A 23,396-nucleotide genomic window follows, 5' to 3' on the forward strand; every position below is an offset into this window, starting at 1 on the left:
TTAGCAAGCAAAATCATGAGAATTTTCTATCTCTGGGAATCCTAACTATAACCATCACTCTGTAACAAATATATCTATAGCTCAACACATACTTCGCGGACACCCCGCATTTTATTGTGGTGAGCTCACGGCGAGATAGAGACCTCCTTAAATAAACGAACAACATCAAATCACATTATCCGTCCTTTCCGACACACATGAAGAGAAACGGGTAATATCTCCGTTTAGTTTTAGCATTGTTTATTCACACTAAAGTGGCACAAATCTGCCCAACGCGATTCGGAGCACCGACACTGTGGTCATGGGGCAGATAACATCTGCTTTACCCTCATATAAGTACACCCACCACGCATTACATTTGATTTACAAAATAAAGGTAGGACTCTCCTAAAGCGTCCATTTCAAGTGTAATACTTCGGACTTTTTGTTACATTGGTAAATAGCTTATAGACATTATATGCACCAGGATAACTCTATTCTCTGCTTTATTCAAAGCACAGTACATTTTTAAATGTGATTCCCTTTATGTATGAAAATATCATTAAAGGACGCATATATCTACCCTGATGGTCACTTGATAAACCACATGTCCTAACTGTGCATTTGAATATTGCTTGTGCATATCTTCAAGCAGAAGCAATCCTCTTTCGAAATTTAGCTAGCCCAAGTGGGCACTGCCATCCCAGTTTGTTAACCATATTTACATGAGTCAGCTGCAATTAGCAATTCTAAAGCAGTTTCCAAAAACCACAATATAGAATACAATGGAGCTCAAGTGGGCAAATCTCTCAGTCTCTCATGATAGTCCAAATAAACGTGTACACTGTACAATGCCACATCTTGTCCAAAGTAAATAAGAAAAACCCCATTGAGTTTGATATATTTGTCTGTCTTCCAATTCTTCCCAGAAGTTTTGGCATAAGAAGCTCCTAAAAAATAGAAAAAGACAAGAGTACAGTGAAAACCACATATGTTACTTCTTCTCTAAAAACAAAACCACCTAACACACTCATATTAAAGAGAAAGAATGTGAGGGGCAAGAAAAGGGATATTTAAAATATCAAAAAGGCCCTTAAGATCTATAAGTTACTGAAAAAGGTGGGTGTGTATGTAGCTGGGGGCATATTCAAGGTCAAGCCAGGTGGACCGCCAGTTCTTCATCCATGTTCAGTCCTACCAATGTAAGGTCCTGTATCTAATGAACAACTTTGACTAAAGTCTTCTCTACTCCAGTGTTCTGTTAACCCCTCTCTCTCGAATTGGAATTGTATTCATCACACTGAATTTCAAGCAACTGATGTTCTTATTATGTTCTTGTTTAATATGGATTGCACCACACCACACTGTGCCACTCTATGCCACTCCACTGTATGACACTCTTTCACTCCACTCTACCACACTTTACCACTGACTAGCACACTCCACACCACTCCATTGTACAACACTCTACATCACTCTATGCCACTGCACTATTCTACACTCTGTTAGACTCCACTCTACAATAGTCCACTCCATAACACTCCACTGTACAAAACTCGCCTCCACTCTACTCAACAACACTACACTCAACAGCACTCCACTCGAAGACACTCTCTGACACACCACTCCACTCCACTCTATTCTTCAACACGCCACTCCACTCTTCAACACTCTACTCCACTCTATACCCCTCTACTTGATGCCACCCTACTACACTCTACAACAATCTACACCATGTCATTCTACTCTACGACATGCCACTTCACTCTATGGTATGCCATTCCACTGTGTGACACACTACTCCCACTACAACATTCCATTCCACTCTACAAAATTACACGCAACTCAATTCTATGACACGCAACTCTGCTCTATGAAACGCTATGCCACTCCACTCTACGATAAGCCACCCCGGGAAACGCCCGTAAAAATGCGGGCAGAGCCACACGTTCCAGAACACCGCAAGCATAACCATGCTTGCCTGAACAACGCATTAGCTTTAACCACGCATACGCATGGTTGTCAGATAGCATTCCAGTGTTCAGGATGGGTAGGGAAGCATTGTATCAGGAAGCTCTGGACGCAGAACAGGTAAGTGGGGCTGGGACCGGGTTTGGGGGATATTATTTAGGGGTGGAGGTCGCTTTTAGGGGTACTTTTGGAAAGGGGGCTGGCTTTTAGGGTTCAGTGTGGGGGCAGGGGGTTGGGGTAGTTTTAAGAGCTGAGTTTAGGAGGAGTGTTTAGAAGTGGGTATTTCTGGAAAGGTTGAGGTTTATAGGACTCAGGGCAGGGGGGTAACTTTAATGACATCAAGGGGCAGTGGGAAGGGGTATTATATGGTAAGAGGCATGGCTTTAGACCCCCGGGCAGGGGAAGGGGTAGTTTTAAGGGCGGGCAGATTTAGGCCTCAGGGGAGCAATTTAGAGGATTTTAATTTTAGGGCTTAGGGTGGTGGCGGGGTAGTATATGGTAAGAGGCATAGTTTTAGGCCTCGGGGGAAGGGGAGGGGAAAGGATAGTTTTAAGTGATATGAGGATGTCACCTTACGGCTAGAACAGTTGACCTCGAAGATGGGGAACAAGGTTTGAGTCTCTGCATCGACACTCAACATCCTGTGTTTCTGGGCTAATCACTTAATCTCCCCATGCCTAACAAAAATGAATGTGTCCATTCTGTAGCGAAATTGGTGCTCATGAAAAGTACTCTGATACCTGATATCTTCTGGTCTAGTTTGCACTATATAAAACTCTAAAAAAAAAAGTGAAGTGCTGGTTTAGGCCTCAGGGCAGGGGGGGGGGGTGTTAAGGGGCCTGTTAGGTGCCCGTTTTCTCAGAGAGGACTGCTGTCTGTCATAAGCGCCAAGACGCCTCGGACATTCGCGCGCTATACAATTTGATAAATCAAATCAAATCAAATCATTAATTTTAGGGCTCAGGGCATGGGGCGGGAGTTGGAGTAGTGGCAAACCTTAACCATGCATACCCCCTTATTATTTATGCCTTTACAATAAAAATGCATGTTAAAGGCATGTGTGGTAAAGGAATGAACGGTTAAAACAAATTCATGGTTCGGGCTGTGCGGTAGAGGCACAGGTGGTTTAGCCATGCATGCTTCTGTCATACCACCCGCCACCCCACTCCACTTTATGACATTCCAATCCACTCTACGCACACCCACTATAAGATACTCTAACAAAACATCACTGTGTGACAAGCCACTCCACTGTACTCTAGGACACAGTACTCCACTATACACGACTCCACTCTACATATGACACACCAACCCACTCCACTCTTCAGCTCTCCTCTCTATGGCACTTCACTCCATGCCCCTCCACTTTGCACCACTCTACTATAATCCACTCCACTTCTTTCAACTGCATTCTATGGCATGACACTCTACACCATGACACTCTACAATGCTCCACTGTACGCTACTTCATTCTATCCGACTCCACTACAGTCCACTCCACAGCACTCTACTCCACTCACCAACTCTCTATACCCCTCTAGTCTATGTCACCGTTCTCAAGTCTATACCACTCTTCGACACTCAACTTCACTCTATGACACTCTATGCAACTCCCTCTACTCAACTTCATGCCACTTTACTCCATTCTACTCTATGCCATTCTACTTCATTAAACTCCAGTCTACTCCTCTAATCCACTCTACACCACTCTATGTCATTCCACTCTACCACACTCTATGACACTGTACTCCACATTACACCACTCCATTCTGCAACACTGTACTCCACTCAATGCCACTCTGCTCTACAACACTGTACAACCCTCCACTCTACGATACTCCACTCTATGATACTCAACTGTACAACACTCCACTCGACAGTACTCTCCTTCACTCTACTATACAACACTTCACTCAGCGACACTCCACTCTACAACTCTACTCCACTCTATTAACAAAGCAACGGTGGCAATATGGTAAACAAAAAGAACAACAAGCACCTCTGCCTGATATTAGCAATAATGTGAATTCGGACAAATTATCTTTATTGTGTGCTCTATGTCTGATACTGTGCCACCCACCGTATCACTCAATATAATCGGATCCCTCCGAGTGTCTCAACAATTAAGAAACAGAGGGCCCGATGTAGGTAAATCTACATTTACCACTTCATAAATACCGAATCATACCGAATCGGTATTTATGAAGTGGTAAATTAGAGAGGGGGAGATGTAGGTATTTCAGATTCGGTAAATACCGAATCTGTAAGATTCGGTATTTACCGATTCTGTAAATACCGATTCGGTATCCCCCATTGCTTCCTATGGGCCTTGAAGCCCATAGGAATCAATGGGCATTACCGAATCAGTAATTACCGATTCGGTAATTACCGATTTGTGCAAGGGTGCAGGGGGTGTCACTTTGACACCCTCTAGCACCCCCAAAACAGGCATGTGAGCCATGTGGCACACAGACATGCCCTAAGGGCATGTCTGTCTGTCACATGGCATAGGTGTGCATGCACACATGTGCATGCACACCTGGATTCGGTATTTTAACACCCAATTGGATTGGGTGTTAAAATACCGAATCTGAAGGGCCTGTGGGACAGAAAGTAGTCCCACCTACATCCCAAATTTAAAAATCGGTAAAATTACCGATTCGGTATTTTTGCGATTCGGTAATTTTACCGAATCAGTAAAATACCGAATCGGACAAAAAAAGGTCCCCTACATCTCAGTAGGCCAAAAACCGGTCGGAAACGGCCGAAATCGGCCGTTTCCGACCGGTATTTGATACCTACATCGGGCCCAGAGACAGAGCACAGCAGACAACCAAGTAAATAGCTGATTGAGTCCAACCAGCAAACATATTTTATGCAGAAACTTCATAAAGTGTTTTCTGTTCAGCAATCAATCTCCATTACAGATGTTCTTAGATTACAACATGGGTACAGGTACAGCCATGTTGTAATCTAAGAACATCTGTAATGAAGATTGATTGCTGAACAGAATACACTTTATGAAGTTTCTACTCCACTTTACTCCACTCTATGCACTTTACTCTTCGTTACTCCACTCTATGCCACAACACTACTAATAATGAACTTTGAACTTTGGCGAAAGTATTGAAGAATCAAAAATACCCACTAAAAACGATTAATACCTTAATAAACAATTTTATATATTTTAAAACACATTTTTATAAAACAAAATATTGAAGTCCAATGAAAAAGAACAAAGGTTGAGGATCAGCTAGAATTAGAAAAACGTAATGAATTATGTGTATAGAAAACTAACTTAAACCACACAAACCTTAGGAATTCTAAATGTATAGCTATAACTTAAACGTATGTACATAGTGTTGTCAACTTGCTGGTTATGCTACTTTAACTATAATGTGTGCCTTCCTCATGCACTGCTTATACCCTTTCATATTACATCACTTTTAACATGTTATATGTTAGATTTATCAACAAGACCGATGACAACTCAAATGATATAATTTATAAGAACACCGTGCATGGCTGAAGGGTGAGTTTTGAGTTAAAGTTCTGTGGCTAGCAAGTTGACAGCACTGTGCACAGAGGTGCACAAGTTATAGTAAGTTGTGAGCGGGGAACAATTTATAACTTTAAGCCATAACTAAACATTTTGAATTTTTATGGGTTGCGTAGTTTAAATTGATAATTCTAATATCCTCAACTTTTTGCTTTTATCTATACTACTATTATAAAGAGAGAACTGTGTCCTTTGAGCCAGGTAAACTCGAAAAGTACACCACCAATCCAAACACCCAATACATGTTTGAAAACGTCAGGGCAAGCAGAAGGACATAGGCTATATAAATTTAAAAAATAAACGTTATTTAGAAAATGTATATTAAAAAAAAAGTAGTCCCTCCAAAGTAGCGCCGGCTGCAACGTGCGTGCTCACATCAGGAGCACTGGGAGGAGCGGCGTCGGAGGAACGGCGGACTGGTGCGGGGGAGGAGTGGTGACCTGAGGAGCAGCGGACAGGCCAGCGGCGGTGCGAGCAGCGAAGAGGCGGACGTGGCGCGGGGGAGGAGCGGCGGCGGACAGGCAGTGAGGAGCAGAGAGGCGAGGAGCAGTAAACTGAGGAGCAGTGGATCAGGTAAGCCTCCGGGGACAATGTCCGGTCAGGCGGGCGTCGGGCCGCGGTGAGGAGCAGAGAGGCGAGGAGCGGTAAACTAAGGAGCGGCGGATCAGGTAAGCCTCCGGGGACAATGTCGGGGCAGGCGGGTGACGGGGATCGGCTGAGGAAAGTTCACAAGATGCACAGATACTCCTGCTACCATTTGGGGTTACTGCAACATACTGTAGTATATCGGGCCAGGCGGGGGACGGAATGTTGGGATGCACACATACTCCTGCTACCTTTTGGGGTTACTGCAACACGCTTTAATAATGAAGGCGGGGGATGAGATGTTGGGATGCACAGATACTCCTGCTACCATTTGGGGTTACTGCAACACACTTTAATAATGAATAAATGCATGTGTGTCTTTATGGAGCACAGGGGCGAAATTCAGAGTCTCTGGGGCATAACAATCACCACCTCATCTGTCTTCCCATTCACTGTCAGAATCTACTTGGTAGTAGACCCCACCACGAAGACAGGTGAACGCACCTTACACTGGGGCAGCCGGGGGTCGGGGCAGGCGGGGGACAGGGTGGGCGGGGGCACGGACTGCTGGGCAATGTCAGGGCAGGCGGGGGTAGGGGAAGTGATGAGTACAGGCCTCAGCAAGGCCTGCGAGTGCAAAGGAGTCGCCCTTCTGTGCACAAAGTCTTCAGACTACACAAAGAATTTGGCACGGAAACTGGAAATACAAAAACATAGTTTAATAAACCTTTAAAGGTGGTACTACAACCCACACAACACTCTACAGTATTGTACAAGGTAGCACAAAGAACTCAAGTACACAGTCCCCTTTTATACACAAAGAAGGGGCTCATAAGTAGGCGGGTACAACTCAGAACATGATTTACGACCATATATGGACATTTCTGAACATGATCAATACATGGGTGGAGTTAACGGTTCTTGAAGCCTGCGGAAATGCGCATTCCTATCTACTCTAATCAAAGACAGATGTGACTTCTACTGAGCATGCGCTAGACGCACAAAGGGCTATTTATAGACTGTTGCTGGGCAGACTCCAAGGGTGACTAGCAAAGAGGTAGGACTCATCACATGGGGAGCACATGGCAATATGTAGCAGACAAAATGGAGGACAGAAAACAAAATGGAGTTTGACCGTAGAAGAGATTGAGCGGGAAAACACAACAGTAAATCACGATATCATGTCTTTAGCTAATGCTTAACAGTATCGCTGTTTTATTTACAACAGAAGCCTGAATGCTCCCGGACAAGGTCGGGACGGACTGCTAGTATATATATATATATGTTGCCAGTAGGTACTTATAGTTAATACCTTGTTTCCAAAGGTGCATTTTGTTACCCAGATCATACTTTTTGTTATTTGGTGTAAATTAGTTCAGAAATCAAAGGACATCCAAATTTGTAGATCTGGGCAAAGCCTAAGCACACATCTCAAAGTGAGATCTAAATTGTATGTCAGCACTTCAACCAGGAAGTGCTGGAAGTCAGGTTGAGACCAATATACACAATAGTACCCCATAGAAATGCATTGTAGTGAATGGCAATTTTTTAGGGTCACAAAAAGGGTGATAACCAATTTTAGCTACAATATAAATCATTTGTTTCTAATGTGATTTACCCTTTGAAACCCCCTTCTGCTGGGATTTCAAGAATCATGTTTGAGAGAAAACTGTTTTCTCATGATTTTGCAATAGAGATTATAGAAGGTGCTCCAGAAGCTAAAATGAGAGCATATGTTCTATAAATTCACAATATCTGTCTCAGCCATATGAGAATGAAGTCTGACATTCTCAGTAAAACATGCGCTTCTAACAGGAGCAGCCTCTAGAAATGTCCTCGGGTGCCCACTGCTGGTGGGGCAATGAGGTCCCCTTGCCTCCTAAGTGCCTCCGGACTATAGTGGACCCCAAGGCCCTTCAAAGGCCAAGGGGACTTCACCCACCTACAAGTAGTGTACCAGGAGGCGCGTTTGCAGACAGGTGGAGAAACGGGGCATGGCGTCCTGCGATGTCTCAGCAATCCCACTTACTGGAAATAACAGATGGGGTAGTTGGGCCCCAAGGACGTCCTTGAGGGCCAACTACGCCTCCTGTTACCTCCACAGGGGTGGCTCCTCCACTAGGGTGGCGGAGAGTCCCCCCACTGCTTTCTCACAGTACGAGAAACAGAAACATAAAATGGAAAAAACTACCATTTTATGCTTCTGCTTCTTGCACTGCGAGAAAGCAGAAGGGTTTGGTTGCGGGCAGGCAGGTGGGCGGGACTGCTCTGTGAGCAGGGTTGGGCAGGGGGTTACCCCTCTGGGGCCGACCAAACCAGTCATGTGCACTCTGCCCTTCTCCATGCAGCCCTCCTGGTACTTCTTGTAAATCCTACACATCTGGTTTCCTGAGAGCAGGTTGGAAGCCCATCCTCCTTTCGCTGCCACTGTGCAAACGCAATCAATAGTTTAAAAAAACATAGAAATTCACTGAAAAAACATAGGTTACATGGACGTTATAGTTAGTAATTATCATGTTAAAAGCCTTAGAAATGTACTGAAAAAAAAAGTTACAAGGATGTTATAGTTAGGAAATAGAAATAAAAAACCTTAGAAATACACTGAAAAAAACAAAAATTACAGGAATGTTATAGTTAGGGTCAGACTTCACTCTTACAAAACCGTTGAAATTTAGAAGTTTGTCACGACCCACGGAGGTGGGACGCTTTGAACACTGACCAGACCCGAGATTGTGGGAAAGACTACACTTCCCATGATTCCCGGGGGAGAGCGACGCGTCTGGCGATGACGTCAGACTCAGGAAGTTCAAGACGGAGTGAATCCTGCTTGGCAGCGCCGTATATTCTGGTTCCAGGACTCTGACGGTAGGATCCCCAGCGCTGGAGTTTGGCTGAGTATCCTTTTTGGTGCCTTTACGTTCTTCTTCGTTTGTGGTGCTGTTTCTCGAGTTGTTCGTTCCGCACGGAGGAGGTTCCTCTTGGCGGTGTTTCTGAGCCATTTCACATTTGCCTTATGTGCAGAGGTCTGCGGTTCTGCTCACGCGGATTTTGCCTCATCTTAGTGAGGCTCTGGTTTAGGGTGTTGTTAGTCCGAGGAGTTATCGGATTAATCACCACCCTTTGACTCTTCTGTGATTTCTGGGCTCGCGCTTGGTGGCGCTAGAGGTATTTCGTGAAGCCCCATCTGCAGAGACTTTCTTATCTGTGGGTAGGGTGACGGAAAGAACTTTGTTCATGCTGTCTGGAAGTCTGCTTTCCAAATGAAAGAACATTACTAGTACAGTTTACTCGCTGGTGCAGGACATTATCATCAGGAGTAAGAGATTGTGAGGCTGTGGGTGACGTAACCCATTAGTCTCTTCATTGTGACAATTGCTAAAGCAGTAATCTGTTATTTGCTGTTTATTTTATGTACTTACAACAGGGGTATAATGTGCTTCGCCTGGCTGGCTGTTTACCATTCTGCCCTCTGTTGAAGCCCTTACTGTTAACATCACTGGTATGTACAAGTCACCTTAGGGAACATATTAATGTTTGGATGGTGCTAATGTTAACCCAGGGTATCTTGTGTTTTCAGGATTGTGCTGTTACTGTTTTACATCTGAAGGCCAGGCAAAGCCAACCTTACCTTACCCTCCAGGTAAAGAGAAGCGCTTCATAGGGGTTTAGATTAGCGAAGCAATAGAAGACAGGTTTCTAGGACAAGGTGTTATTGTTTGTCTTGTTCTCATTTCAGCTTCTCCGCCCCCCAGTTCCTGCCCTGCTGTTCCTGTTATCCCTCACTTGATCCCCACTGTGAGTCTGTTATATATCAGACCCAGAGGTTATCGAGAGGTGGAACCCTTATTGGCATCGTACCATCCTGAGGACTTCGGGACCTGACAGAATATACGGCCCACGAATTTAGTCCTCCCGGTGTTACGATATCATGACCACTCTCGAAGACCTAATGTCTGCATTAGCGATAGTACAGACTGAGTTGCAGGCTTCCAGGACGGAAACTGCGACGTTACAAGCACAGGTAGATAGGTTGAATCGAAACCCTTTTAATGCAGGCACCCAGTCCACTTCTTCGGTGGTGGTAGAAGTCCCCGCACCTATTCCTCTAGCCGCTCCGGAAAGGTTCCATGGGGATAGTGATAAGGTGCAGGTTTTTCTCACTCAAGTTCTCTTACACTTCTCATGCAAACCTAAAGTCTTCAACACTAATCATTCAAGGGTGGCATTTCTCATATCATACTTGGGTGGGGATGCTGCTCAGTGGGCGGTACCGTTAGTTAAAAAAGATGATCCTTTGTTAAGAGATTGGGAGGCCTTTAAGACGGAGTTTGAGAAAACATTCAACCGCAGATCAGCCACCTTGTCAGCAGATAGGGACCTGTTGGGGTTAAGACAAGGAAACAGGGATCTTATAACCTACCTTAATGATTTCAGAAGACTAATTACTGAAACAGATTGGCCTGAAAGTAAGCGCCTGGCCATCTTTTACAATGGATTGACTGGAGAGATGAAAGATGCATTGGCCCCAATCGACCCTCAACCCAGTACTTGTGAGGATATGATTAGCTTAGTGCTGCGGCTGGACCATCGCCTCAGTGATAGACGAGGGGATAGCAGGCGAAAGGACAGGACCAGGTCTAGTTACGAGTATTCCAGAACAGCAGAAGGAACGTCTGCTACAAAGCCCGAGCCTATGGAAATAGGAGCCGTTAGATCCCCTTTATCGGTGGAGGAAAAAGAATATAGACGCAAGAGGGGGTTGTGTTTATATTGTGGCCGGAAGGGGCACTTCATACGAGAATGTCCAACAAAGACAAAGGGACGGTATGATAATCGGAAGGTGTCTGTTTTATCCTCTGACCCAGAGGCGGGAAACGAGAAGGCTTGAAGAGGAGTGAAGGGTGCCCTTCAAGTAAGTTGTATATCCCTTCTTTGGATAGACAAAGCACAAGAGAAACTATACATTTCTATGTGAACATAGGAGTGGACTTACCGGAGAAAAGAACCTGGATCAAAGCCATGTTAGATTCAGGGGCAACTGGTTGTTTTATGGACCAGGCTACAGCCAGTAGTCTAGGGCTAGATTTACATGAAAAAGAAACCCCCGAAGAGGTGTTTGCGGTCGACGGACGGAAATTGACTTTTGGACCCATCAGGTTACAAACCAGGGAGCTGTGTGTAACCATGAGTGCAGAACATCAGGAGAGGTTGTTCTTCAATATCATTCATGCACCCCAGTATGGAGTAATTCTTGGGCTACCATGGCTCAGAAGACATAACCCTGCAATAGATTGGGAGAATCAGGTACTAAAGTTTACTTCAGAGTTCTGTCAGAGGAATTGCTGTCCGAGGAATCCCGGTCCGGCTAGCGGATTAGCTGGCATCCATCATATAGCCACGGCAGCGGAACAGAACGTGGAACTCCCGGTGGTGTATCAAGATTTGGCAGAGGTCTTCAGTGAAACAAAGGCTGAAAAGCTGCCACCCCACAGACCGTATGACTGCCAAATAGATCTGATTCCTGGGGCTAAAATACCAGCCGGACGAGTATATGCTTTGACGGAACCAGAGACCCTGCATCTTAGGTCCTATTTGGATAAATTGTTAGACCTGGGATTCATCAGAGAATCTAAGTCTCCGGCCGCATCCCCGTTATTTTTCATCCCGAAGGCCAACGGTGATCTGAGAGCTTGTGCAGACTATAGAGCTTTGAATGCCATAACAGTGAAGAATAAATATCCTCTCCCCCTTATCACGGTATTATTGGAGCAGGTGAAGGATGCAGTGATATTTACAAGACTAGACCTCAAGGGAGCCTATCACTTAGTCCGAATGAGGCCCGGGGATGAGTGGAAGACAGCCATAAAGACCCGTTTTGGATTATACGAGTACTTAGTGATGCCCTTCGGGCTGTGTAACGCCCCGGCAGCCTTTCAATTCTTTTTGGATGACGTGTTAAAGGAGTATCTGGATCGTTTCGTCATCGTCTACATAGACGACATTTTGATTTACTCCTCTACTGTCAGTCAACACACGGGGCATGTGAAGTCCGTATTACGTACCTTATTGGAGAATCGACTTTATTGTAAACTCAGCAAGTGTGAGTTCAACGCTACCACGGTGGAGTTCTTAGGGGTCATGCTCACACCCCAGGGTCAGGAGATGTCCGAAAGGAAGATATTAGCAGTCAAGGAGTGGCCTACACCCAAAAATGTACGAGACATCCAGTGCTTCATTGGCTTTGCGAATTTCTATCGCAGGTTTATCGAAAACTTCTCTGAGATGGCCTGTCCTATGACGAGACTGCTAAAGAAGAAGGTGGCATTTGTTTGGACCGAGGAAGCCCAAAAAGGTTTTGAGGAGTTGAAGAAAGCCTTTGTGTCGGCTCCGGTATTGGTGCATGCAGATCCCAGCAAGCCTTACATAGTGGAAGCGGATGCTTCGGATGTAGCTGTAGGAGCTATATTATCGCAACGTCACTCTGACACGGGTCAGTTGCATCCAGTAGCCTATCTATCAAGAACGCTAAATCAGGCTGAGAGAAACTATGTGATAGCTGAAAAGGAACTGCTGGCAATAAGAACCGCCTTCCTAGAATGGAGGCACCATCTCATGGGTGCGAGACATGCTGTGACCGTTTATACAGACCATCGCAATCTACAGTACATGGCAGCTGCCCGCCATTTGACACCTAGACAAATGCGATGGATGATGCATTTCGCTGAATTCGATTTCATCGTGACCTATAGGCCGGGAAAAGACAACAGAAAGGCGGATGCTTTATCACGACAACATACTGTAAAGGACACTGCAGATAGTAAGGAAGAAGCTATCATCAACCCGGAGAGGGTTATAGGGGTCACATGTACACAGATGTTTCTACGCAGTGTCATGAATCATGTACAGAAGGAGGAATGGAAGAAGTGGTTGCAAGAGCATAAAGAATGGAATATGGTGCAGGGTCTCCCCATGCGAAATAAACAGTTGCTGTTACCTATTCAAGCCTTACGGAAGCAAGTGTTTCAGTGGTGTCACACGGCCCCTTGTGCAGGACACAACGGCTGCAGCAAGACGCTTGAGCGGATCCAAAGGCAGTTTTGGTGGCCAAACATCAAAAAAGATGTGACGAATTGGGTAGCGGAGTGCCAGGTTTGCAGCCAGATGAAAACGTTGCATACAAGACAGTCGGGGTTATTACAGCTGCTCCCCACGCCTGAGGTTCCCTGGGAATGTATCTCTATGGACTTTGTGGTAGGCATGCCAATAGATCAGGGGTGTACCACCATCCTAGTGGTAGTGGATTATCTGACCAAAATGGCACATTTTATTGCTTGCAAAAAGGTACCATCTGCTAGTGGGTTGGCGCATCTTATCCTCCAAAACATAGTGAGGTTACATGGGTTGCCCAAAGTAATTGTATCAGACAGGGGAAGTCAGTTTACAGCAAAATTTTGGAAGACATGGTGTAAGGCTTTAGATATAACTTCCAATACATCCACGAGTTTCCATCCTCAGACAGATGGGCAGACAGAAAGGGCAAATCAAACCTTGAAGCAATATTTGAGATGCTATGTGGAAGTCACCAATGAGGATTGGGTGGGAAGGTTATGGTTGGCCGAAATAGCTTACAACAGCGCTGTTCACGGGTCCACCAAACATGCCCCATTTTACTGCACTTATGGCTTTCATCCTAACTTCACTCCGTTCCATCACCCTGCTTCTGCGTCCCCTGTCCCCGAAGTTCAGGAAAGGGTGCGAGATCTTCATGAGATTTGGTTGAAGGTTAAGGAGCAATTAGCACTAGCCAAGGCAAGATACAAAACCTATGTTGATAAGCACAGGCAGATTGGTCCCGTGTATAAGAAGGGAGACTATGTATGGTTATCCACAAAGAACATAAGATTCAGGAGGTACAGTGTATTTAATCCAAAGTACATAGGTCCTTACAAAATCCTGAAACTGGTGAATCCTGTGGTAGTGAAACTGGCTTTGCCTTCCTCCTTGCGTATACATCCAGCATTTCATGTGTCGCTGGTTAAACCTGCAAGAGGGGGTGAGAAGAGCAAGCATGCTCCTGTTGATGTTAACGGGGAGGAGGAGCATGAAGTGAGGGGTATTGTGGATTCCAAAATCTATCGTACCAGATTGTGGTATCTGGTGGCTTGGAAGGGGTACGGTAATGACGAGAATTCGTGGGAACCTGCATCAGGGGTTCATGCACCCAAGTTTGTTCGGATGTTCCACAAACGATTTCCAAACAAGCCATGTCTCTGTCAGTGTTCTTCTGGGGAGGGATGTACTGTCACGACCCACGGAGGTGGGACGCTTTGAACACTGACCAGACCCGAGATTGTGGGAAAGACTACACTTCCCATGATTCCCGGGGGAGAGCGACGCGTCTGGCGATGACGTCAGACTCAGGAAGTTCAAGACGGAGTGAATCCTGCTTGGCAGCGCCGTATATTCTGGTTCCAGGACTCTGACGGTAGGATCCCCAGCGCTGGAGTTTGGCTGAGTATCCTTTTTGGTGCCTTTACGTTCTTCTTCGTTTGTGGTGCTGTTTCTCGAGTTGTTCGTTCCGCACGGAGGAGGTTCCTCTTGGCGGTGTTTCTGAGCCATTTCACATTTGCCTTATGTGCAGAGGTCTGCGGTTCTGCTCACGCGGATTTTGCCTCATCTTAGTGAGGCTCTGGTTTAGGGTGTTGTTAGTCCGAGGAGTTATCGGATTAATCACCACCCTTTGACTCTTCTGTGATTTCTGGGCTCGCGCTTGGTGGCGCTAGAGGTATTTCGTGAAGCCCCATCTGCAGAGACTTTCTTATCTGTGGGTAGGGTGACGGAAAGAACTTTGTTCATGCTGTCTGGAAGTCTGCTTTCCAAATGAAAGAACATTACTAGTACAGTTTACTCGCTGGTGCAGGACATTATCATCAGGAGTAAGAGATTGTGAGGCTGTGGGTGACGTAACCCATTAGTCTCTTCATTGTGACAATTGCTAAAGCAGTAATCTGTTATTTGCTGTTTATTTTATGTACTTACAACAGGGGTATAATGTGCTTCGCCTGGCTGGCTGTTTACCATTCTGCCCTCTGTTGAAGCCCTTACTGTTAACATCACTGGTATGTACAAGTCACCTTAGGGAACATATTAATGTTTGGATGGTGCTAATGTTAACCCAGGGTATCTTGTGTTTTCAGGATTGTGCTGTTACTGTTTTACATCTGAAGGCCAGGCAAAGCCAACCTTACCTTACCCTCCAGGTAAAGAGAAGCGCTTCATAGGGGTTTAGATTAGCGAAGCAATAGAAGACAGGTTTCTAGGACAAGGTGTTATTGTTTGTCTTGTTCTCATTTCAGCTTCTCCGCCCCCCAGTTCCTGCCCTGCTGTTCCTGTTATCCCTCACTTGATCCCCACTGTGAGTCTGTTATATATCAGACCCAGAGGTTATCGAGAGGTGGAACCCTTATTGGCATCGTACCATCCTGAGGACTTCGGGACCTGACAAAGTTATAGTTAGCTGTGCTAACTGCAACTCACACCCCGCAATCCACTGCCTAGGACGTCACATATTACATAGCTCACGACATGGTTAGTGACATCACTGATGACATCTCAAATGTCATCACTGATGACATCATCCACAAAATATCTGACGCTCCCACACACACCCCAATATACATTTTCATACATGCACTCCAACTTCCACACTACCATTCTCAAAACCATTGACACACCATAACAGTACTTACACACCTACTCACTGATTCATAGGTCTACACACACATTCACTCATACTTGCATACAGCTACTCATACACCAACTCGCTAATACAGACACTGATATAGCCACGCATACTCCCATGCAGCCACTCACACACTGGCAATCACTCATAGAGCTACTCACACACCTACTCACTAACCCATAGAGTCAATCACACAGCCAATTACTCACCTATGCAATTATATACACGCCCTCTCACTTATTCATACTGACACAAGCACACACTTACAGCCACTCTCACAATGACTCACACACACAGAGTCACTCATATACTCCAATACTCACCTATACTGCCTTTCACATATGCGGTTACTCACCCATAATCCACTGACACTCAGACACCCAAACAGCCTCTTACAGATACACTTACTAACCCATAAAGCTACTGACTCACCCACTCACCCATGCAGGCAATCTTAGAAAACAAATCATTCACCCATACAGCCACTCACGCCCCGTCACACACCCATATAGCCACTTAGACACCAACTGACAGACAGATACAGACATTCACGCAGCCATGTCACTCATCCATACATTTACTGAGACAGCTAATCGTTGACTTATACAGTCAGTCACGCACCCACTGAATCATCCGTACAGGCACTTATACAGCCACTGATTCACCAATACATCTTGGTATATCTATTTAACTACTCATAAATTCTTAACTTTATTAAGGAATTGTACAGGGATGCTGGGGCGAGGGTGCGCTTTGGACAACGAGGGGAGTGCTCGTCAAGATTCTCCATCAAGAGGGGGGTGAGACAGGGGTGCATCTTAGACCCCTACTCTTCTCCCTCTATATTAACTCTATTGGCGGCCACCTTAAGGGTTTTCAGTATGATTACCCCTCAGTCCGAGGCCATCCCGTCCCCATCCTTTTGTATGCGGATGACGCTGCCATCATGTCGCAAACCAGGCTGGGCCTACAGAGGGCTGCCTCAAAGTTTACACTTTTTATGAGGGAAAAGGGACTTAAGGTTAATATATCAAAAACCTTTTCCATGTCCTGTGGACGTGGAACACAGAAAGCACCTTGTCCCATTTTCCTCGAGGGTAGAAGGATAGAGACTACAGACCAATTCCCCTATCTTGGGATTTCTTTTGACAGGAAGTGCTCCTGGCATACAGCAATTAAAGCTAGAAAATTAGCATTCTCTAGGGCGATTGGTGCTTTGCAGAATTTTGCGGCCAAAATTGGGGGTAGATTCGTCAAGGAGTTGATTGTAATATATAAGGCTAAATGTGTATCCACGGCCACTTATGGCTCTGGTATCTGGGGGATTGATACTCCCATTTCAATTCAGCAATCCGAAAATTGTTTTCTCAGATACCTCCTGGGGGTCCCTAAATCCCCAGCTAGTTACTTTGCACATATAGAACTGGGTCTCCCCTATATCTCCGCTATTATAATGATTGAGCCTATCCTGCTATGGCATAAGTTGTGGGTTACTCCCGAGACAGCCTTTAATCGTAATATAATTTCTGACTGCCTAAACCTTGATGGTATAAGGCAAATTAAATGGCTGTCCTTTGTGGAAGCAATGTTGACCGAGATTGGTCATCCCGAGTTTTTTAAGCACCCATCTAGGATGGAAACGATGCCGTGGAAAGTCCTGCGTAAATTGGCAATGGACCATCTAGCGAATAAAAGATGGTCCACGGAAAAACTTAAAAAAATCTGTTTTAGCTTATCAGCAAATCACCATAGAACCGGGACTCCAATTGTACCTTGCAAGTGAGCTTAATTGTTACATTAGAATGCTTCTCTCAAGGTTTAGACTGGGATCTTTTTATCGCTTAATCACTTTCCCAGCCTGCAATGATTGGTCGAGAGATTTACCGTCCTGCCCCTGTGATGATCTCGCCCACCAAACTAATATGCACTGTATTTTATTTTGTAAATTTTATGAGGTTCCAAGAAAGATCCTACTTAAACTAATTTTTAAGGAGTGGGGCCTCCGGTCTTGTAGAAACGCTTTCCTTAGACTACAACGACTAGAAAATATGGAAGTGGTCAACACCCTAGCTAAATTTTTGAAACTTTTGGTAAAGTTTAGGAACTCGATGTAACATATCATATGTATTTATGTATCTTAGACCTTTTTAATCTATTAGATTTTAATGTACATGACTTTTTTGCTTGTTGTTCTATTGTTACTTCCCTTTTTTTTAATGCACTTGCCACTTTGTGATCATAACCCTGTTTTTAAAATACATGTTGTACCCATGATGGAAACGCACTGGCACTTTGTGACTTACATTTGTTCTTAACAATGCTTGCTTTTATGATATTACTTTGTATATCGAAATAAAGCTTTTTGAATTTGAATTTGAACTACTCATAAACATTTTAAAAACATTCACAGCCACTGGATGATGTCATCAGTGATGCCATTTGAGATGTCATTAGTGATGTCACTGACCAAATCAAGAGTGATATAATATGCAAGGTCATAAGGAGTGCATTGCAGGGGCTCGAGTTTAGTTAGCTCAGCTAACTATAGCTGTTGAATTTCACTGTTTTTTATGAGTGAAATCTGACCCTAACTAGAACGTCTAGATGGATGGATGGATGGATGGATGGATGGATGGATGGATGGATGGATGGATGGATGGATGGATGGATGGATGGATGGATGGATGGATGGATGGATGGATGGATGGATAGATAGATAGATAGATAGATAGATAGATAGATAGATAGATAGATAGATAGATAGATAGATAGATAGATAGATAGATAGATAGATAGATAGATAGATAGATAGATAGATAGATAGACAGACAGACAGACAGACAGACAGACAGACAGACAGACAGACAGACAGACAGACAGACAGATAGATAGATAGATAGATATGGTGCTGGGCACTCACCTAGCAATATAATTTTACAAAAAACAAGACAAAAAAAACCAAGCATAGACAAAGTCAAATGTTTCGAAGCCAACCCCAGACCTATTGGCGTTGCTAATGCTTGTTGGCTTGTTGAGCCCCGTCAGCCAGAGAAGCCACAAAGCAATGTTCTTGGCCAAAACATAAAGCTTCAGGAATTGTCATTTTTGAACATGAGCAACAAATAGGGTTGTATCTATTTCTGTCCTCTCCCTCCCCAGACAGCTGCGCATGGTGCATGCTGTAATTCACATTATAAGCGTCAGATGAAATAAAACGGAAATTTCCATTTACAGAGACTCCATTTACAGACAGACTCCCCCCTCTCCCTCCCCCTTGTTTTAGCCCGGTTATACCCTGGTGCACTATCATTCATTCTTCCGTTTACAAGAACTCCCACTCAGACTCTTCTGTGGGTAAAACAGTTGCCACTTCTGAGACACTGTTACTCTGGGAGTGTGTTTATTTTATCTTTGTTTTACAGGGTCTAAATTCCAATCCTTTCCAGGCACAGGGGTCAGAGTGCGTAGACAGTATCTCGCCAGTTTTACTCTGACATTTCCAGATAACAAATCTTACAGCAGCACCCGGGTAATATTGCATTTCGCCAAATGTGTGCACTGCCTGACGAGGACAAAAATGTACCATTCCCAATGACTGATCATTGTAATAAAAATGGCATTTTGGACCGTTGTAAGTAATGTGAGTGACAAAATGGCGGTATTGCAATCCGTATAACACAGCCCCTAGCTAGGAATTGACACTTGCATGTGTGTATGTATGCTCCTTTAAAGAATTCCACAGAATTTTAAAAGTTTTGGTAATTTTCCAGAAAAATAACCATCTCTGTTGCTTAAACTTCTAAATCTGAAGTAGCAGACGTTATGCATTGAGGGGTTCATTTATGAGAGCCCTGCGTCACTATGCCACCACCTAAAGTGGTACTTTGGTGACACAGGGCTCTCATTTCGATTTATGAAGCCACGCAGTGGCTTTCAGTGGCCTCATAAATCATGAGTAAGGAGACACAGGGTAAATCACTGCTTCAACTTACTTTGCGCCCAGGAAGTGCTCCATGGGGGTTGCGGTGGGTTTTCCCACACAACACACATGGAATTTGACGCTACCTCAGATTTACAAAGTGATGTAAACCTGGAGAAGTACCAAATCCATACTACTCCTGAGGGGAGTCATAACAAGGAGAAAAATGCCTCTTAAGATTGTTTTTGTGCAGGAAGGTGTCCCTTCCTGCACAAAAATAATCCTGTGTGCAATCGAGGCACCCTTGCACCATAGAGTAAGGGTGCCTACATTGGTGATATGCTGCCGAAACAATGCCAGTGCAGGCAGAAAGGACAGGATGCACCATATTGCTTGAATGTAGTGCATTACTGCCCTTTCACTTTGGTGTAGGGCAGCGCAGCGAGGTGCCTTGTTGTGCTTCCCTACACCAAAATCCCATAAATAATCCCCTGAGTCTTTGTGTGGTATTCCTGCAGAAGTGGCAGGAGATTCGTTTTTTCACTTTTTGCAATTCCAGCAAAAATCCTGGTTAAAAGCTGTGGCGGCTCCTCCGCTAAGGCAGAGGAGTGTAGCCCCACTGCTCAAGAGGAAAACTAAAATGATAATAACATATCGTTAATATCCTTTTTAGTTTTCCTATTGTAATCAGTTGCTCTCAGGCGGGGCTGGCCAGAGCAGGGGGAGGAGTGGTTTGCACTCCCTAAGTACGCAAGATTGCTTGGCCAGCCCTCTTGGGCCGGCTAAACAGTCCTGCACACTTTCCATCTTCCCCACCAGGCTGTAATGCACGGCCTGGTAAAGAACATGCCCAGTCTCCCATTCCCCATCCGAGTGCTGATCCACATTGCTCAGACCAATCACAACACTGCATTGCAGCGTTGTGATTGGCTCAGGGGGCCTAGGAGCTTCCTGTTGCTGGGACAGAAAACAGGAAGAAGAGGACGGAGGAGACGCAGCGGCCGGCTGGCTGGCCGTCGAGATGTAAATGTTTCTTTTTTATTTCATCCCTCCATCCACCCGCACTGCCCCATACCCCCGCCAAGGTCCGATAGCAGCCGCTACTGGTCAAAAGGCCATCAAATCGCAAAAGTGATCTCCCCAAACTCTGATTAGCTCTTACATACCTATCCTTCACTGTAACATCTTTCACATTCTAAGGTGAGTTTTTCAAGAGCAAAGAAGGCAGGTGACTAGCCAATCCGTTGCTGTTGTGTTTACAAGCTGGGAAAAACAATTATTTGCGGCCTGTTGCCCTGTCAATGTTAGAGGTGGGCGAAAAATTAACAAGGAGAACAAACCAGAACAAATCCTTGGGTTAGGGAGAGCCCTAAAACAAGCTAAGCCTGTAAAATATATATTGTGAAGGCTCAATCAATATAATATACACAGATGTATGATGTTACAACGCATGCTTTTACCACGCATATCTTTACAACGCGGTTTTTACAACAAAAACCTTTACAATGCATAGTGCTTTGGGGTGCTGGATAGTGAAAAGTTTAATTTACTATTCCAACTCCAGTCCCCATGGACACTAGGGAAGGTGTTGGATAGTAAATTAAACTTATTCCCTATCCTAGAGCGCCCCCCAGCACAACGCGTTGTAATGGTTTGCGTTGTAATGGTTGCGTCGTAATGGTAGTGCGTTGTGAAAGTTTTGTTGTAAAGGTTGTTCACCAATATACACATAAGAGGGGTGAAGAAAAAACAAACATTCACAAAAAAAAAGCAGACCAACTAATCAAAAGTGTACAAACAATGGAACACTCAAGAGTAGTGAAAAACTGCCCTCACTCACACACAATGTGTGTGACATGCTTCATCATCGGGTCTGCTACAACGCCCGGGCGTAGCCACACTCTGGGCAGAGCATAGGGAGGGGGAACAAAAAAAAACAGAGACAACGTGCAACATTCAACTGAACGTGACAACAGTGTTCACAAACAAAAATCAACTAATAAAGACTGGGTACAGTGTCAGACAAAAAATATGTGCAGTAGGGAATAGTTAAAACTGGCTCCTGGATACCAAAATTAGCTTTATTAGTAGGTACCAAGGTCAGGGTTAAAAAGAGAATGGATGGTAGCGTTAGGGTAGGGTATTAGGACCCATTAGCGCCCCTCCTTTACTGCTCTAGTCAACATGCTTCGACCTCTATTAGCCCTTGAATAATGGGCCAGCTTGGTCTTCTTCAGGATGTCTATCTGTCCCAGTCCTATATAATAACCCCCTTACCTTAATTAGGTCTTAAATGGGGTATTGGCCACTCTTGCCCATCAGTATCAGGCTATGTGGAGGGAATTCCGCCTACACGGTGACATAACTGTGAAATCAATCATAAATGAATAACATTCATCATTGTGGACAACAAACATTGCTACCCACACCCCACTCATAGTCAGGTGAGAAATGCTCTTTGCTTTGCCACATGTTCCCCTAAATCATACAGCGATGAATGTCCAAATTGTACAGACAACAAGCCGTATTGTTCGAACCAATGATTTCATATGTTAAAAACAATCAGTGTGAAGACATCTATCCCGAAACATCAATTAAACTTTCCAGTGTATAAGTTTCTGGAAAATTTTCTATCACAATCTAAGCCTCCAAGATTATTAGGTCATAATCCCAGCAGTGCACAAGGAATGTAGACATTTGCATTCGCGATATAGTTCCCTTCATAGTGATATAACTTAGGTGCAACTCACCGAGTTTATTGAAACCAATCACTTGACCTGGCACATGGAGGGAGGAGTCACAAAGAACACAACCTATGTTCCAATACAATAGAGACAAAGTAATACATTTGTAACTGGACCCAACCTGTAGGGGAAAACACAACCCCATCATAGCTACCATGGATGATATCCCCACGCTACTACTGAAGCAGGGCGAGTGTGACCCCTATAGACCACCTCCCAATGGTAGAGAGATAGATCAAAGGCCAATCTGCCCCACGCTGTAACTATTGGTTGTTTGCAAATTTGCCCTCAAGAGCATTCACACTCGTTAGATATTAAAATGTGATTATACTATTACAAATCACCCCATTGGGTGTCTTTACCACGCCATCGCATACTAAGGAGGCATGGACAAAAGTTGCCCCCAACTCTGTATCGTAGTAGCGGCAACATAGCACCCATTCTCAATAGTGGCCTTTAATCACAGGTGTACCATTTCGCAGACACTCTCAGCTATGGAGAAAAACGACCCTTCACGGCCACTTACAGTTCCGTAGGAAAACTCCGGCACAAGTTGTGCCCCTCTCTCGTGAGCCGCGACGATACCGGCGCCCGGGATGTCCAGCGTGTAAATAGAAGCGGGGGGCGTGTACCATGTGTCGCACGCGTCGCAAAGCAATCTCACGCATGCGCAAGCCCCTACACTACGTGATCGTTCTGAGAAGTGTAGTTTCTGTGCGTCAGGGACAAGAATGTGATTCGGGAGTTCGAGATGCCTGTCCCATATTATTTAAATCGGTTGCCAAACCTCGAGAGGTGTATTCTAGAAGACCATTATTTTTAGTATAAGAAATGATGCAGTCAACTATTTGCTGAATTCTGAAAACTTAATGCAAAGAGTGGGTGCATACCAAAGGG

At 44.7% G+C, this 23,396-nt stretch overlaps 1 long non-coding RNA gene across 1 annotated transcript; it reads right to left on the reverse strand.

Annotated features, from left to right (window-relative positions):
* Positions 1-224: 224 nt before the first annotated feature.
* On the reverse strand, positions 225-23,121 carry LOC147692401 (uncharacterized). Its single transcript, XR_015299823.1, has 3 exons — positions 23,026-23,121; positions 22,033-22,120; positions 225-929 (listed from the first exon to the last, which is right to left on the reverse strand). It is a non-coding gene; the product is annotated as an uncharacterized LOC147692401 (long non-coding RNA).
* Between the last annotated feature and the right edge of the window lie 275 nt (positions 23,122-23,396).

This window comes from Lissotriton vulgaris, chromosome 9 (genome assembly GCF_964263255.1).
Source record: "Lissotriton vulgaris chromosome 9, aLisVul1.2, whole genome shotgun sequence".
Taxonomy (NCBI): domain Eukaryota; kingdom Metazoa; phylum Chordata; class Amphibia; order Caudata; family Salamandridae; genus Lissotriton; species Lissotriton vulgaris.